The 9,213-nt window shown below is 36.2% G+C and overlaps 1 long non-coding RNA gene across 1 annotated transcript; it reads right to left on the bottom strand.

The window, feature by feature from the left end:
• Positions 1-7,812: 7,812 nt before the first annotated feature.
• Positions 7,813-9,210, bottom strand: LOC122139564. The gene is made up of 2 exons (XR_006156386.1): positions 9,111-9,210; positions 7,813-8,743 (listed from the first exon to the last, which is right to left on the bottom strand). It is a non-coding gene; the product is annotated as an uncharacterized LOC122139564 (long non-coding RNA).
• Between the last annotated feature and the right edge of the window lie 3 nt (positions 9,211-9,213).

Genomic DNA, 9,213 nt, shown 5'->3' with positions numbered 1-9,213 from the left:
CCTGGTGCTCGTGTTCTCGATGTTTCTGTGCAGATACCCGCGATCCTGAAGGCCGACGAGAGCCCCAGAGCGGTCGTGCTTCACGCCGGGGTTAACGACACCACGCAGCGGCAGACGGAGACGCTGAAGAGGGACTTCAGGAGCCTGATCGAGACTGTTCGAAGCACGACGCCCGCGGCGACGATCACCGTGTCAGGACCACTGCCCACGTATCGACGAGGACACGAAAGGTTCAGTAGACTTTTTTGCTCTAAATGAATGGTTATTGTCATGGTGTAAAGAACAGAAACTGCTCTTTGTTAATAATTGGAATCTTTTCTGGGAGCGTCCTAGGCTTTTTTCGCGCTGATGGCCTGCACCCCAGCAGAGTCGGAGCAGAAACTCCTGTCGGACAACATCTCCAGGACTCTACACTCCATTTGACTAGTAAGCCAATTCTCAAATAACTGCTATGATGGCTTTTGTTCTACCCGCTTAAATGTTAGAAGTACTTGTGCTGTCCAATCTATTAAGACTGTGTCTGTTCCCCGAATAGTGAGGTCAAAACATAAATTTAATGTAGGATCTAGAAAAAATCTTATCGTGATTAAACCAGAAAAACATAAAATAAATAAACAAAAACAATTTTTAAAGTTTGGGCTCATAAACATTAGATCACTAAAAAAGCAGTTATTGTAAATGAAATGATCACAGATAATAGTTTTGATGTACTCTGCTTGACTGAAACCTGGCTAAAACCAAATGATTATATTGGTCTAAATGAGTCTACTCCACCAAACTACTGTTTAAACATGAGCCCCGTCAGACTGGTCGTGGGGGAGGTGTTGCAACAATATATAGTGATATTCTCAATGTTACCCAGAAAACAGGATACAGGTTTAAATCATTCGAAATACTTCTGCTTAATGTTACACTGTCAGATATGCAAAGGAAATCTATCGTATCTCTTGCTCTGGCTACTGTGTACAGACCACCAGGGCCATATACAGAATTCATAAAAGAATTTGGAGATTTCCTCTCAGACCTATTGGTTACCGCTGATAAAGCGCTAATTTTCGGAGATTTTAACATTCATGTTGATAATACAAATGATGCATTAGGACTTGCGTTTACTGACTTATTAAACTGTTTTGGAGTAAAGCAAAATGTCACCGGGCCCACTCATCATTTTAATCATACGCTAGATTAAATTATATCGCATGGAATCGATCTTACTGATATAGATATCGTACCTCAAAGTGATGATGTTACTGACCATTTCCTTGTATCGTGCATTCTGCGTATTGATGATAATAACTATATGGCTTTGCGTTATCGTCCGGGCAGAACTATTTTTCCAGCCACCAAAGACAGATTCGCAAATAACCCTGCCTGATTTATCTCAACTGCTCTGTGTACCCATAAATACACATGAACTAGACGAAATGACTGGCAACATGGGCAATATCTTCTCTAATACATTAGAAGCTGTTGCCCCCATCAAATTGAAAAAGGTTAGAGAAAAACGTACTGTGCCATGGTACAACAGTAATACCCACTCTCTTAAGAAAGAAAATCGTAGTCTTGAGCGCAAATGGAGAAAAACTAACTTGGAAGTTTTTAGAATTGCGTGGAAAAAAACAGTATGTCTACCTATAGACAGGCTCTAAAAACTGCCAGGGACGAGCATATCCACAAACTCATAGAAAACAACCAAAACAATCCAGGGTTTTATTTAGCACAGTGGCTAGATTAACAAATAACCAGACGCCACCCGATCTAAATATTCCCTCACAGTTAAATAGTAATGACTTTATGAATTTCTTCACTGATAAAATAGATAACATCAGAAATACAATAACAAATGTAGATTCTACAGTGTCTAATACTTCAGTTTTATCCATCGCACACAAAGATAAACTTCAGTGCTTTACAACTATAGGACAGGAAGAGCTAAATAAACTTATCACTGCATCTAAACCAACAACATGTTTATTAGATCCTGTACCCACTAAATTACTAAAAGAGTTGTTACCTGTAGCAGAAGAACCGCTTCTCAATATTATTAACTCGTCGTTATCTTTAGGTCACGTCCCAAAACCATTCAAGCTAGTGGTTATTAGGCCTCTTATTAAGAAACCATAACTAGATCCTAGTGAACTAGCAAATTACAGATCCATTTCAAATCTTCCATTTATGTCTAAAATTTTAGAAAAAGTTGTGTCTGCTCAATTGTGCTCCTTCCTGCAAAAAATGATCTCTATGAAGAATTTCAGTCGGGTTTCAGGCCCCACCATAGCACAGAAACTGCTCTTGTTAAAATTACAAATGACTTGCTTCTTGCGTCAGACCAAAGCTGCATCTCATTGCTAGTTTTACTTGATCTTAGTGCTGCGTTCGACACCATAGATCATGACATACTCATAGATAGATTACAAAACTATCCAGGTATCCAAGGGCAGGCTTTAAGATGGTTTAGATCCTACCTGTCCGATCACTACCACTTTGTTATTTAAAAGGGGGAGTCATCTCATTTATCACCAGTAAAATATGGAGTGCCACAAGGATCTGTCCTAGGTCCTCTGCTATTTTCAATATACATGTTGCCCCTTGGTAATATCATTAGAAAATACAGGATTAGTTTCCACTGTTATGCTGATGATACTCAATTATATATCTCAACGAGACCAGATGAAACTTCTAAATTATCTAAGCTAACAGAGTGTGTTAAAAATGTAAAAGATTTGATGACCAATAAATTTCTCCTATTTAATTCGGATAAGACAGAGATATTACTTATTGGACCAAACAGCAGTACACAGAATCTCATAGATTACAATTTGCAACTATATGGATGTACTGTTACTTCCTCTACAGTCAAAAATCTGGGTGTTGTATTAGACAGTAACTTGTCTTTTGAAAATCATATTTTCCATGTTACAAAAACAGCATTCTTCCGTCTTAGAAACATTGCCAAGCTACGAAACATGTTACCTGTTTCTGATGCAGAAAAGCTAGTTGTTGCATTCATGACCTCTAGACTGGACTGTTGTAATGCACTGCTAGCTGGTTGTCCTGCATCCTTAATAAACAAGCTACAGGTAGTCCAAAATGCAGCGGCTAGAGTCCTTACCAGGTCAAGAAAATATGATCATATTACCCCAATTTTACAATCTCAGTCTACCTATTAAGTTCCGTATCAGTTACAAAATATTATTACTTGCTTATAAGGCCCTTAATGGTTTAGCTCCTGCGTACCTAACTAGTCTTCTACCACGCTACAATCCATCACGCTCCCTAAGGTCACAAAACGCTGGACTTTTGATAGTACCTAGGATAGCAAAGTCCACTAAAGGAGGTAGAGCTTTTTCGCATTCGGCTCCCAAACTCTGGAATAGCCTTCCTGATAATGTTCGGGGTTCAGACACACTTTCTCTGTTTAAATCTAGATTAAAAACACATCTCTTTGGCCAAGCATTCAAATAATGCATCTCATAATTTTGGATTGCAGTTATATCTGATCAAATGCGCATTATTATTCTTTAGCTTGGGCTAAACTAATTAATTTTACTTGGCTGGAACAGCAGCTACGCTAATTATGTCTCTATTTGTTTCTCTGCTTTGCCACGGGATTTACATCCCGTGGTAACTAGGATTTACACAAGCTCCAGTCTGGATCCAGGACACCTGAGAAGAGATGATGCCAACCCCTTAGAGGACCTCAGATGATGCTAACCCAGAGACAACATACAGAACTACCACATATTTTGCTATAAGTTTGATTGCATAATTGCTGTTAATAGTGTTATTCGTCTGTTTGTTTACGTTTTTTATTGATTTTTCCGAACATTTCTGCCGTATGCAAGCTACTACTAAATATTGTAGAAACTTAATTTTCTGTAAAGTTGCTTTGCAATGATTTGTATCGTAAAAAGCGCTATACAAATAAACTTGAATTGAATTGAATTGAATTACAAGATCTTGGTGCATAAAGAAGATCTGTGAAGTTGCAAAGACTAAAGTCTCAAATCCAAAGAGATATTCTTTATAAAAGTTAAGGGTCAGCCACACCCTCCTAAAACGGTTCGTTCTAACACGCCCCCACATCTCTACGTCACTGTGTGGGAAGATTTGCATAACGCCTCCCAAATGTTCACGCAAAGAAAGAAGCCGTAACTTTTATTCTCTCTGTTGCCGCATCTGCCATGTTGTCGAGTCGAAAGCTTCCAAAAGAGGACACAAATCAGTGGTTAAGTTGTATTTCAACACTGTTCCAGAACAGTTCAACCCAAATATTCAGATGTGTGCTGCGCATTTTATGGAGGGTGAGGACTGTTTCTTGAACCAGTAGCCTGCAATGCGTCTGTGGCACAACGGCTGTTTCTATAAAGTTGGGCAGTTCAAACTTTGCAAGGACAGTCTGTTAGTATGTTTTTTATATTTAATAATTTGCCAATGATGATTCAAACACGAGTTTTGAGCAGTAGAGTAGGCTTGTTGTTTGTTGTTTCTCAGATCACAAATGCAGACATGGTTTTGTGTTTACGCAACGCGATACGCAATGCGTAAAAAGACAGTATAAGTCATTATAATCAGTAATTATGTCCCCACTGGATGGAACAAATGCCTCATTTGTAATGGGTTTTATTGGTTTTGTCTTGTCTAGTGATGTCTGGATCGCGAACAAATCTTTCTATTGAACCTTTCTTCTTAGTGAACCAGTCGAACCAGTTCACATAATATATCTGAATCGTTTGAAACGGTTTGCGTCTCCAGTACGCACTAATCCACAAATTACTTCAGTTATTCAGTTTATAAATGTGCCTTACACTCCCTCTGATGCGAAATAAACCAATATCCCGAGTTATTCAGTTACTCCTAACAGTACATTGACTGAACTGCTAAAAGAAAGCGATGATGGGATGTGCTCGAGCAGAGCAGCTGGACTGAGTCTCGTGCTGCTGGCCTGGGAGACGGGATAGTATGTTAAGGGGCGTAACATTTCCGTCACACACTTGAGGCATTCGGCCAATCACAACGCACTGGATAGCTGAGTGATTTGAGTTTACCTCGCTTTTCAGAGCGATGAGCTTTGTAAAAAATCGACGCGTTCCAGAAGGCGGGGCATAGAGGAGAAACAATAATGTACAGTATGTGGAAAATAATGTGTTATTTGAACCTTAAACCGCATAAATACATTGCATTACACCTAATACACAAAATAATGTTCTTTTTAGGAGCATCATATGACCCCTTTAAACTGAGTTTTACAGAAATGCTTATAAAATACTGCAGCAGATACATATTATTTTCACATTTCCAAATCTTTAAATAAATCCTGAAGTGCATGCTGTGCATTAGATTCTATGTGCCGCCTTTATTTTGCAGTGGGCAAATAGAAATGCTACAATGTAAACTGTTTATCACTTAACATTAATTAATTTGCTTACTGTCAGGTCATAGCAGAGATGATTATAACTTACAGGAGCATGTTGTAATGATGTTAGTGTCACTTTCAAGTCATGGTCTGTATAAAGTGAGGCTTTTCTCTTTAGATTTGACTGTGATGTGTGTTTGTCTGGATTCACATTCACAGTCTCAGCAGTTTTTCATCATAATGTCTGTGCTTTGTGTTTGATTCTCTCCGGAGAGGAGACTCTCTGTCTGTGAGACTTGCTCAGAATAGATTTGCCATTCATGAATGTAACAAACCCAGGGGTCTGAAGAGAAGTGAGTGAAGCATAATTAGATAATAACACAATGGACAGTAATTCTTTATAGTAACATGTATGATGTGATTTCTCAGGTGATGTCCCAGAACAAACCAGACAGCAGTCGTTACAGTGGGAGAAGTATCTGATCTCCTGTTACAGTCACAACAGAGAATAATGTTCAGTGATCAGAAAACTTTTGTCATTCATCATTACATCATAACCTTATACACACTTCACACTATCTACTGTAACTATGCAGATTTCATAGTCTGGAGTATTTGGTGTACAGTTTGTGAACACTGTACATTGTTACAAGATAGATTGTATTACAGAAAATATTTGATGTTCTTTGCTGTAGAATTTGTTCCTATTGGTTTGGATAATTAATAACTAGGAACTGTAAAATAGAAGCATGTCTTATTTCTAAGAATTTCAAAGTTCACTTTGTTCTGTTGTTGCTGTGTAAAAATACTGAAATATGTTCTTTGTTTGTTAATTCTGGTCAAACTGTCAGACAGTATACTGTAATTTTACTCTGGAGCATTTTAACATTTTATATATATATATATATATATATATATATATATATATATATATATATATATATATATATATATATATATATATATATATATATATATATATGTCTAGAGTTTGTCCTAAAGGAAACTGAAAGTAAACTAGTTTTGTCAGAAGAGACTAAAGTTTTGTTCTATTAAATGAAATGAAGCACAAATTTTCAGTCACTTGTATTGTATTTATGAATTTAAACAAAATCCTGAAATAAAAATAATATTTAATATAATATTGAATACAGCCATTTTTCAATATTTTACCAAATGTTAGAGCTTGTATTATTTCTAGTACACAGAGTTAAATTATTAGATTTTTAGTCAATTATAAATGTCTTAACAGAAAAAGGAAATGTACAAGCAATATGTTTCTAGTTTTGAATTTCAAAATACACAATTATGGTGATCTATTTTAAATTTATGATTGAGAAGCCGATCACTGAAAATCTTACATTGATTTTCCTTAGTTGTCGGTGGTGTATAAACATATGATCTAATTTCTTAATGTCCTTTAGATACAAAACCTTCACACTCCATTCCTACTACGTTGTTTTGTAAATGTATTATTTGTCAGTAAATTGTGTATCATTTTGTTGTAAATTTATCATCTTAACAAAATCTCACTCATTGTTAATGATGGTGAATGAGGAACATTATTCATGAGACACTGAATTTTTGATCATTAGAATAACAGAGTTTGGAAAACATTTAAGAACTTTGTCAGATTGTTTATAATCACACCGAAAGTTATAACCTCTCCATAAAATAAATAAATATGTGTCGACACAGCCGTTAGTAAATAACTGTGTGCAGGAGGAAAAAGCAAAAAACAAATAAAAAAAGTGAAGATTTAGGTGGAAAGTTTAATAATCATCCTAATATGTAAATAATATAATTATTTAACATTGAAATCTTTACAGTGATTTTCTGGTTGATACATTTACAATATCAGTCTCATCAGCTGTCAGACTCTTGATTCTCAAACTAAAACTTGTAAAAACGTTTAAAGAAAACTTTATATTCAAGGTTAACAAAGGTTATATTGATAAATGAATCTCATTCTCCCGTTATAATCAAAGCTGTCCGTATTGCACAATAAATCTCTTATTTACACCATGTTTATGTTGATTAAAATGAGAGGTTTTAGTTTGGTCACTCAGCATTACTTGTTTGCAGTGTGTATTGAGTGTTACAGCATCTCCATTGTAGTCAATATCTAGTGAATCACTCAGTTTCAGAGTCATTACCTATAAACCAAGAGAGTGAAAGACGTCACACATGACAGTGTGATGCTGTGTGTCTCTGTGTCTTCAGTCTCTGCTGATTGTGTGACTGTGACGTAGGGATGGGCGATATGTAAAAAAAAATTATATCTCGATATTGTCAAAATTTTTACGATATTCGATATATATCTCGATATGTTTGCATTTGCATTTAAATAATAAAAAAAAAAACATGATTTTCTTTTGCCCATTAAAAATAAAAAATAAAAAAAACAATTTAGATTGAACAGCTAATTTAAGCAGTTAAAAAAAATCTAGACCAAGTAATCACTTACTGCTTTTTATTAAATGAAAACATATGTAACTGAAGTAGTGCAAAACAAGTACAGAAAGTACATTGTCAACTTTTTACAGGTTTTTAGCTAAGAACACAAGTCTGTCAACTGTCTGCGGTTTTAAGAGGAGCTCTGTGGCATGAAATTATGTTCCCATTGACACTAAAAACACTCTTAGATGGGGAGCTAGTTGCTGAAGCACACACACACACACACACACACACACACACACACACACACACACACACACACACATATATATATATATATATATATATATGAATGAATACCAAAGACTTTTGCACTCTCTCTGTCTATATTATGAAAACTGGTAAATATAACAGTGAAATTCCCTAATAGTAATTCCAAATGGCCATAGTCTATGTTTCTCTATTCAAAAATCAGCGGTCGAGTAAGTGCATTTATTCAGCGATCACAATCACAAACAATACAGTCGAGATCTCATGACAGAACACAGACCGGCTGAACGTCGCTTTCATTAGATCATAAACTCCAGCTTGTTAGTGTTTTCAGATCATCATCGGCGGCGCCTTCTGCAATGAGGAGTGAGCATGTGCGCATGGTTGCCAGATTTCTTAAAATAAGCAAACACTGGGCAGAAAATGTATCCTTGTAACAGCGAAGCTCTGGTTCGGGGATTTAAACTCTTGTTATCTGGCAACCGCTCTCATGTAGAGCAGTCCACAGTTACATGTTCCTTTTTTGAACGTTCAGCGCGTTCTTTTGGGAAAGTGTGCTTGAATTTGAAATATTCGATATTCCTGATATTTTCAAATTTTACATCGTCGTCAAAATTATTCCGATATTATCGCTAATATTCGATACATCGCCCAGCCCTACTGTGACGTCTCTGTAGCGGCTCTTATTCACCATCAGCTGACGTCTCAGTACTGAGAGTCCTACAATAAAACACACAGACAGACACATATGAGTATGAGACATTACTGCTGTCACATCACATCAGCAGATCCAGCTCAGAAAATACACAGTATATTCATATTACAGCCGGAGATATGAATGAACAACTGATCATAGATTAATAACCGTAAATGATCAACAACTCTCTCTTTATCACTTACACACAGAGACACTGGAAGAGATGAAGATATGCATATATTCATAGATCAGTTACATTACAGAATTAAACTCTTATTAAACAGTTTAACAGAAACTAAAGTGGAGCTGAATTATTATCTTATATTCTCCAATTACACACATATGAGGCCTGTTACTGAACTTTAAAAATTCAAGTAAAAATACACTCACAATATAATAATGTCTCCAGTTTATAATGTGGATCATTCTTCAGATCAGAGAGTAACTTCACTCCAGAGTCTCCTAGTTTATTCAGAGTCAGATACAGTACTTT

The sequence above is a fragment of the Cyprinus carpio genome, chromosome B14 (assembly GCF_018340385.1).
Source record: "Cyprinus carpio isolate SPL01 chromosome B14, ASM1834038v1, whole genome shotgun sequence".
NCBI lineage: Eukaryota > Metazoa > Chordata > Actinopteri > Cypriniformes > Cyprinidae > Cyprinus > Cyprinus carpio.
Note: the sequence above shows the minus strand (reverse complement) of the source record. Positions and strands in the feature narration are given on the sequence as shown.